Here is a 9,844-nt window from a genome sequence, read left to right as displayed (position 1 = left end):
AGCAGATGGAGAGAACACTTCAAGGAATTGTTGAACATAGAGAATGAAAGTAATGTGAGTATAAGTGGCTGGGGAATGGTTGGGAGAAGGGGGGAGATGAGAAGACAGGAAGAAATCAGTAGGATGGAAGTTGTGGAAACAACGAAGAAAGTCAAAATGGGGAAAGCCCCAGGAATTGATGAAGTGTGTGGTGAAATGCTGAAGCATGGGGGAGAGACAGTAGTTGAATGGATGTGGAAGATATGCAGGCTGGCATGGGAGGAAGGTAGAGTCCCAGAGGATTGGAAGTCAGGTTTAAATTTTCCCCTTGTACAACGGCCATGCCACGTTGAGTACACCGCTTCCCGTCCGGTCAGCGAAGTTAAGCAACGTTGGGTCTGGTTAGTACTTGGATGGGTGACCGCCTGGGAACACCAGATGCTGTTGGCGTCCCTACGTGTCAAGTGGGGTTGGTGGAGGATTAGTGCCCCTCCCTGTAAAACAATTAACTCTAAGCCTTTGATCACCCCGTTTGAGATACATGGCGTCTGGCAATGGATGGGACAAAGGAAAAGGGGAAAAAGAAGTGTGTGATAATCATCGGGGCATTTGTCTTCTTAGTGTAATAGGAAAAGTATATGGCAGGATACTTATTGACAGAGTTAGGGAAATAACAGAGGAATTAGTTGGAGCAGAACAGGGAGGCTTTAGGAGGGTAAGAGGTTGTGTAGATCAGATATTCATTCTTAGATCTTTAGTGGAAAAGTTTCTAGAGAAGGGAAAGAAGTTGTATGCAGCCTTTATGGATTTGGAGAAAGCATATGACAGGGTAGATAGACAAGGATTGTGGAAAGTATTAAGAATATATGGAGTAGATTGGTAGTTGCTGAATGCTGTGAAGAGTATGTATGAGGGCGGATAATGAAATGAGTGAATTTTTCTCTTTGAAGGTTGGGTTGAAACAGGGATATGTCATGTCTCCATGGTTGTTCAGTCTGTTCATGGATGGGGTTATAAAAGAGAAACAAGGTAGGGCAGTGGATGTTGGAGTTGCGCTAGTGAGAGAGCGCTGTTTAGAAACTCCCTGTACTGTTGTTTGCAGATGATACTGTGTTGTTACGTGAGTTCGAAGGAGAGCTGCAAGACTTGGTGGATGAGTCTGGGAGAGTGTGTAAGAAATGGAATGTAAAGGTAAATGCAGGGAGTAGTAAAGTTATGGTCTTCGAGATAAGTGAAATCAGTGAATGTACAGTGAGGTTGGATGATGAGGAAATGGAAAATGTGAGTACGTTTAAGTACTTGGGTAGTGTGATGAGTAAGGATAGAAGTGTGGAGGGTGAAGTGCTTGAAAGGGTACAACAAGGAGGAAAGGTGGCTGGTTCCTTGAAATCAGTGATAAGAAACAGGGAAGTGAGCATGGACGAGAAAACGTTACTACATGACTGTATTGTGATATCATCTCTGACGTATTGAAGTGAAGCGTGGACGTTGTTGGAGGGACACAAGTCATGAATGAGAGCAGTGGAAATGAGTTACTTGAGAGGAGCCTGTGGAGTTGCATGGAGAGACAGACTGACAAATGAGGATGTAAAGGAACGTTGTGGTGTGGATGTGGGTGTGATTGAAAGTGTTAGGAGAAACACAATGAGGTGGTTTGGCCATGTGGAGAAGATGGAGAGTAAGAGACTGATGAGGAGAGTGTATCTGAGTGAGGTGGAGGGGGAGAGAGGGAGGGGGGGCCGAGGATGAGATGGAGGGATAGAGTGGAGAGGTATATGAGAGAGGGGAGTGTGAGTTGGGAGCAGGTCAGTCAAATGGCGGGGAACAGGGCGACGTGGAGGCGATTTGTTTGTGGCCACCCCGTATGGGATTGAGGCGTCTGGCAATATATATATATATATATATATATATATATATATATATATATATATATATGTGTGTGTGTGTGTGTGTGTGTGTGTATATATATATATATATATATATATATATATATATATATATATATATATATATATATATATATATATATATATATATATATATATATATATATATATATATATATATATATATATATATATATGTGTGTGTGTGTGTGTGTGTGTGTGTGTGTGTGTGTTAAATAACAGATCAGAGGAAGGAAAAGCAAATGAATAATATAAAATCCATACACCAGATTAGTGGCGTACTCTGTTCATAAAAAATCTGTAACAGGAGTGCTTGAACATCTGTAGATTGAAGTTTGGGGGTAAACAACTCTGGGGAAGCGAGTTTCAGAGAGATGTAATTAATGAATAAAAGAATTCTGATAGGCAGAAGTTCTGCAATATGGCTGAGAGACATTCCAGTCATGAGCACTACCAAATGCCCGTGTACCACCAGGCAAGGCATGGAGGCGTGGCATAATGGACACAACTTCGTCTGAGCAATTGCCATAAAAATATCTGTAAAATAATGCAAGGGGGAAACATTCCTTCTTACTTGTAGGGGAGGAAGTTTTTTTTTTTATAACAGCAGGGTTGTTAATAATTCCAACAGCTTTGTTCTGAATTTAATCTAGTTGTTATAGTGCAACCTCTCCACATCCCCTCAACAAGGGTGAGCAATATTTAAGCTGAGAGCGCACACGACACTTATAAATTATAGCTAACTGCTCGTCTGTGAAGAAGTTACAGACTCTGTACAACAATCCGTGTTTCTTTAAGGCGGTTTTAGCAACTGATCTGACATGAGAGGATCAGCTGAGGGCATTGTTAAGTGAAACACCGAGAATTTCAGTATTTTTGGAGATGGGATTATTAGTAGCACTGAAGGTAATATACGAATTTTGCAATATCTGTTTATTAGTATAGTGTATATATTTGGCTTTACTAGCATTAAATGAGCCAAGGTTGTTTTGTCGCCATTCACTGATCGTAGATCAGAGATGGCTGTAGTGAGTTGAGAGTTAGAGATAATAGACTTTGTAAAAGGGTGTTTGAGTGTGAATGAACTGTGAAGTGTTGAGTCATCTACACATGAATGGATGGGAGTATGGGTTACAGATAAGAGATCAGTAATACGAATCAGGAGCAGGGTTGGTGCCAAAACGATCCCTGTGACACGCAGACGTTAACTGAGTGGAAATTAGAATCTACATCATCTACTTTTACTCTTATTTTTCTGTCACTGAGATATGGGGAATGCAGAAAAACAAAAGACGTTAGTCCATAGCAAGGAAGTTTGGACAGCAGGGATTAGTGCCATACTCTGTCTAAAGCTTTAGAAATATCAAGGGCTACTGCATGAGTTTCTCCATGTAGGTCGATTGATTGATGGATGGTATAAGTCAGGATATTGAGTATGTCGATCATGGATCTTTCCTGGTGAAAAACATATTGTCTGTCAGTAATTAAGTTGTTGGATTCAAGATGTTTAGCTATTAATTAAAATTTCAAATACTTTACCGTGAGAGGATGTGACAGCTACTGATATGTAACCAGAGGTGTCAGAGGAACTTCCATTCTTTGGAACTGGGTGGATATTGGCTTCTTTCCATGAATTAGGGAATGAAGAAGTATGTATGCGTAGTCTGAATAATTTAGCTAGAACAGAAGCAAGTTCTGGGGAACGTTTTTTCAAAACAATTGGAGGAATTCCATCTGGGCCTGGAGCTTTATTGGCAGGTAAATTGTCTAAAATGGATTTTACGTATCTTGTCTGTAATTTAAGTGGAACAACTTCAGGAGAGTCAAGTTCTAGTACTGGGACATTCTGGCTGACTTCCTCTAAATGTACTGGCAAAGATATTCACTTTCCCATGCAGGTCATTTGTAATGTTGCCATCCGAAGATTGTAGTGGGGGAATAGATGATAATTTGTTAAAGTTATTATTGAAAGACTTGTGAGTTGACCAGAATATTCTACTGTCATTAGAGTTGTTAGGTAGCTCTGATGCTTGATTATGAAGAAAGTTTGATTTAAAGAGATTTCTTACAGTTTTTGCATGGTTTCTAGCAATTTGAAATTGACAAAGTGATTCAGATGTTTTTGATTTTAAGTAAGAGTTAAATGCTAATGACTTTTGGGTTGTTGCTCTGGCACAGTTATCAAACCATTTTGGAGAGTTCAATCTTGTGGTGAACTGTTGACTTGGTATGAATAAGTCCATACCAGCTAGTATTAAGTCATTAATGTAGGACTGTGTAGAACTGACATCACTAGAGAAGAAAGACTGCCATGGAATGTTAGCAAGATAAATTCTAAATCCACCCCAGTTTGCCCTATCAAACTGCCATCGGGTCGCCCTGACAGGTTCAGACCGGATAGGTTTGGGGGGCTAAGTAATGCAAGTGGTGACAGTACCTCTATCCTGTATTGATCTGGATTATTTGTCAGGAATAGATCCAAGAGATGGGCATTATGGTCAGGATTATCTGGTGTTCTGGTTTGTTGCTTTACCAATTGCAGGAGATTAAACGATTCTGCAAATAGCTCACACTCTAGACCAGCATAGTCAGTCCTGGCAGAATGCAATAACCATTCAACATTGTGTATGTTAAAATCACCCAAAATGGTAATTTCGGTGCTAAGGGCAAGGTTAAGGTTACTCAACTGTGTGGATATGGAGTCAAATACACTGGGTTCTGAAGATGCACTGGGTGAGCCATAGACTACACAGATATTTGGTAATATTTAGAGAATTTAGTTTATAAAATGAGTAGTCAAAATTAGTTGAAGTGAAGTTTAAAACAGTGTCAGCTGCATATTCAGATTTGATATAACAACAGGTACCACCCTTGTTACAGAAGTTTGTGAGGAGATGGTAACCAGGAAAACAAAATGGAGATATTTCGGTAGAGGGTGAGATTTGAGGTTCTGTGAGGAATAGGGCCAGAGGGGATATGGACTGTAGGAAAAAAGAACTGAGTTTAGATTGGTCCTCAGACCACGGATATTGGTGAAGTATAAGGCCACACCTTCACTTCTTCACTGCCGAGCATGACTGGAAATTGCAACAGTCGCTGCCGGCACAGTTGCTTGATGGTGACCGGGAGGACGCTGTGTCAACAGCCCTACCCTGCTGGTGATGGGAATCCGAGATGCCACCTCGTTTAATTGTAATAATGCAGTGGCCATTGCGAAAAGGAGTGGGAATAGAACTTGTGATAGCTTACGTGCATGTAGTGTGGTGTAGACAGCTGAAGGTAGAGGTATGAAGAGAGTATGCTGCCCTACTCTTTATGTGAATGTAAACACTAAAAATGTTCGGGAAAGGGAGATGGTCAGGATCAAGTCCTGAGGGCTGGTGAAACGGGAGCTCCAGCTCTCCCTATCACCAGCTTGCCATCCACATCGGGAGTACTGCCCAGCTCGACTGGTGCTACAGTCTCTCTCTCTCTCTCTCTCTCTCTCTCTCTCTCTCTCTCTCTGTACATACACTGTCAGCAGTGAGAAACATGTTCGGAACTTCAAGGAAAAAAAAAAAAAACAGTAAGTGATATGGTCAAACTCCAGGAGCAAGAGTTAGTAAGGATTCTTTGGAGTGTGCTTTAAGCCAAATTAAAAATGTGTAAAAGACAACTACGTGCCTGCGCCGTGCCAGAATAGCCGTAAATATGACAGGGAAGGGCATAACAACACATAGGTATGTACTTACTGGTAGTTAGGTCATACAAAGTTAGTGTCCATTAATCTGTCTGAAGTTTAACCTTTGTCTGAAACGGTACGCAAAAACTTTAAGAGATATCAACAAACTCCAAAGATACATGTTGTTAGCTACCTGTTTATTTGTGTTTTTAGTCTTAAAGAAAAAAAAATGGAAACCGAATACTGACCGCCTACTTGTGTCCTGCGTGACACAAGCTAATATGACACAGAGAAGCAGGGCAATACGTCCCATAAACGTAATATTATATACTTGTATCTCGTCCTAAGTTCGTAGCTGTCTACCTGTCCATCTACCTGTCTGTAATGCGATCTCTCTGCAGGGCATGACGCAAAAGCGGTAAAAATATCAGTAAACTTTTAATTCAGGACTGAGAAGGATCACTTGGAGTGTTCTTTATGGAAAAATGAAATTTGAACGCTATCCTAGCTTGCCTTGTAACTCTGATGAAGATTAAAATGCATCCCGCAATGACAGAAGAAAATATCATCGTTCCAATTTTGGTGACAAATACTGAAGCTAGAGATCGAAGGTTTCCCTACCCTCCCTCCCTCCCTCTGTGCGTGTGTGTGTGTGTGTGTGTGTGTGTGTGTGTGTGTGTGTGTTCAGTATATATATATATATATATATATATATATATATATATATATATATATATATATATATATATATACTGGACGTTTCGGGGACGAAGAGGGATTTATATATGAACTGTGTGTTTAATGCTCAGAGGGTTTTAGTGTGTGACCTGTTTGACTTGGAGCTGTGGCGCTAATGAGTTCTGGATATTTACATATCTCCACTATAGTGGACATTAGTGTATCTGCATATTTTATTTAATCCGTTTTTTCTTCTCATCTGCTTTTTAGTTTTGTGTATGGCTCTCATTTTTTCACTGATTCACTTCAAACTTGATGCAAAACTTTGATGTCTAATACCCCCATACATGGATTTCATTTGATTTTCTAAACATTTTTTAGGGTTTTATGTGGCCAAAGGTCGCACTATATGAACAAAATTTTTCATGTTCTATTTTTTGTATTCCCTCACTCATAATGTCAGTTTGCATACGAGTAAGCCTGTCGGTATAATGTACCTGTATACAGATCATTCTGCAATCCTATGGAAATGTTCGTTTCTTTAACTGAGGTTCGTAATTGTGGTGGTTCTATTATTTTCTGTCAAATTCCGTGTATTTTAGTGAGTAGAATGAGCATAAGCAGGTGTTTGTTTAGTGCCTCAGCGTTGTAGGTGCAGCAAGTATCCATCCATCCATCATCCAATCCTACGCAGCCCCATGAGGAGCGTAGGAGTCCGGGGCAAGGCAAGTTGGTCTTGACTTTTTTGATGAGAGTGACCAGCCTCACCCATCCCTGAGTGGCATTATGCGAGGGGAAAAAAAAAAGGAGAAAAATAAAAGGTTTTACAACCTGGTCATTTTACTTCTCAGACATAGGTTCTAACTGAAATTAGTATCTAGAGATATTTTTTTTTTTTTTTTTTTTTTAGTTTGAGTCGCATCAGCTTCATAAACGCTAAGAGGTAAAGTATAGGTGCAAAGACTGCAAATCCTCCTGATTCAGAGCTGGATGTGTGTAGGTGCTGTGTGGCGGCTGTACTGGGAAGAGATGCAAGGCTGGATGGCTGACCAGCTGTTTTGTTTCTGTGGTTGCGTCGGAATACCTCGGGGATATGAAGGTGTTGGCACCTTCCTTTCCACAAGGCAGGCTCTCTTTATCTGCGATGAATACATCATTACATGGTTTTAACAAAATAAACAAGTGACGTTCAAAACTACTGAAATCGATAAATTAGTAAATGAGATTAATCAAAATGAAATTGTACAGGTATGAAACTTGATAAATATGTGGCCTTGCATGATTAATGGTAATTATGATTTTGGTACTTCTTATAAAGTTTTGATATGAATATATTTTTTAGCTACATGAGAGTACTTGTCGCATTTATAATAGTAATCGTGAATTTCGTTATTTGTATTGTGTTTTTAGACTCTATTTCTGGGTCGAGTAGTCGTTTCAATTGCAATGTACAAGTCTTGCCTTTTATGCCGTAGCTATCTGTAGACAGAAGTACTACGTATGCTACGCAAATAACCGTACTATTAGAAAACTGTCGAGACATCAACGTGAATTTCTATTTACTGAGAAGTTTTAGAAAGAAAACATTGTGTGTAACTCTTATATTTCATAGAACAATGGGACATAAGTAGTTCTGTTACCGATATCTAGAGAGAGAGAGAGAGAGAGAGAGAGAGAGACGTAGGTAAAGTGAAAAGAAATAACCAGGAGCACCAGCAAGGTAATGTCACTCGGATTTACGAGAAATTTTCTAGCCAGGGTTGTAATAACTCCAAGTTTACGATTCTGGAGGAGTAAACCCTGGAATATTTCGTCGTTATGGCAAACTTATACGATTTGTTATTCCAATACTGTTTTCCATTAGCATGAGATGTGACAGTCATTTCAAATTTTGGGAGACGGATTTATATTTAATTAATTTTGCACTGAAATTTGAAGTTAATTTCAGGTTTGCTGTTGCAGTATTAGAGTAAAAAATTTAAATAAATGTTATTATATGCACCACAGGCGTTCAAGACTGGAAAACATTACTCACTGGCGTCGTGGGGGACGAGAAAACAGATGAAGTGTAAGAAAGGGAAGGTGTGAATTATAAGGTCAAGTATGACCAATCGCGGACGTAGGACAGATGCAGTTGTTTAATTGATGGACGATCAATAATTGAGAAGAGTGAGTTGTGAAAACTCTTTTATGAACTAGATGTGCTTACGTACGTACACACACTAAATTAGTTATCGGCATCCAGTGCTTCGATAACCATTGCAACTATCACTGGCACAGAAGCCGTGTACACGCGTTAAGGGTTAGTACACCTGATCTTTCTCCCCCCCCCCCTTCAATCTTTCCACCCCTCCCTACAGCGAACTCTCTCTCTCTCTCTCTCTCTCTCTCTCTCTCTCTCTCTGCAGATATAGTTAAACTCCCGTAGCTTCATGTGTATAGCGAATAATTCAGTGTAATGGACATAATGCTCGAAGAAGGTTTTAAAACATAATCCACTAGATGATATAGAAATCAAAGTGCTTAAGTGCTATTTGTCTGCTTGGCACCCATCGTATCCGAGGTTACCACCTCAGGATTTTCGTGCATGTTGTGATACAATAACAACCACCATTAGCATTTTAATGTTTTCATTTTTTTTTCTGTGATTTTCTTTTTCTTTCCACTTACTCCACCACCATTTTTATATGATTTTCTCCTTTCATTTTATTTTTTCTTTTTGCACTTGGTTCACAAAAAGTGCGGGACTGTTATGCACTGAAATTACACAATAAAATAATGTAAATAATGGATTTTTAAAAAGGGTGATATTATATAAGCTCTATTTCATTTCAACAATGGGTTCTGTCAAGAACCCATCACAGGCCATTAATAAGTGGCTCATAGCATTGCATCCAGCGCTAATACCCTTAAATTAAATCAAAACACACAGGCCTCAGACTCACAGCATTGTAGTTCATTCAGCGAATCGCGCCATGTCATCGAGGCCAGATCACAATGTAGTACAGTAATTCTTGCAGACGATCAGTTGCTGTTGTCAGATGCATGTCTTTCAGCTAATGAGAGGAGATAGTCTCTCCGTCGGCATATAATGACAAAGACTGGTAAGACCTACTCTTGAGGAGACATTAAGTGTAGGGAATCGGTTGACTAGGAACATATATTAGATTTCAGACACTGTAAACCAGATATAATGCAGAGGTAGAGTGGAGAAAAGAGGTTATGTTATGATGAGTAATCAGAGCAAAGGATGAGAGAGAGAGAGAGAGAGAGAGAGAGAGAGAGAGAGAGTATTATATACAGACACCAGACCTTGAATTTATGAAGAAAGTAGAGGATGGGACAAATGGTTTGCTAGGTCACCGGAAGCAGTGATATGGAACAGGGAAGTGAGCTTGAAAAACGAGAGGTGGAGGGTTTTGCATGGCAGTTAAGCGATGTCCACTTCAAAGCATAAAAGCTAATCTTTGACCCTGTTGGAAGGACACAAGTCAAGAATGAGAGCACAGTAGTGGAAATAAGCTTAAGGGGTATGTGGAGTTGGGTGAAGACAGACAAGCAAATGAGGAAGTAAATGTACCTTGTGGTGTTGAGGTGAATGTGACTGAAAGTGCCAAGG

General features: G+C 39.8%; 1 non-coding gene across 1 annotated transcript; it reads left to right on the top strand.

Moving 5' to 3' along the window:
• Positions 1 to 310: 310 nt before the first annotated feature.
• Positions 311 to 429, top strand: LOC145411492 (5S ribosomal RNA). The gene has a single exon (XR_013899433.1). It is a non-coding gene; the product is annotated as a 5S ribosomal RNA (ribosomal RNA).
• Positions 430 to 9,844: the final 9,415 nt, after the last annotated feature.

Source organism: Coenobita brevimanus, chromosome 89, assembly GCF_032717465.1.
Source record: "Coenobita brevimanus isolate Jiangsu-jjx chromosome 89, ASM3271746v2, whole genome shotgun sequence".
NCBI lineage: Eukaryota > Metazoa > Arthropoda > Malacostraca > Decapoda > Coenobitidae > Coenobita > Coenobita brevimanus.
The sequence above is the reverse complement of the archived record's forward strand: the minus strand, read 5'-3'. Positions and strand labels throughout refer to the sequence as shown.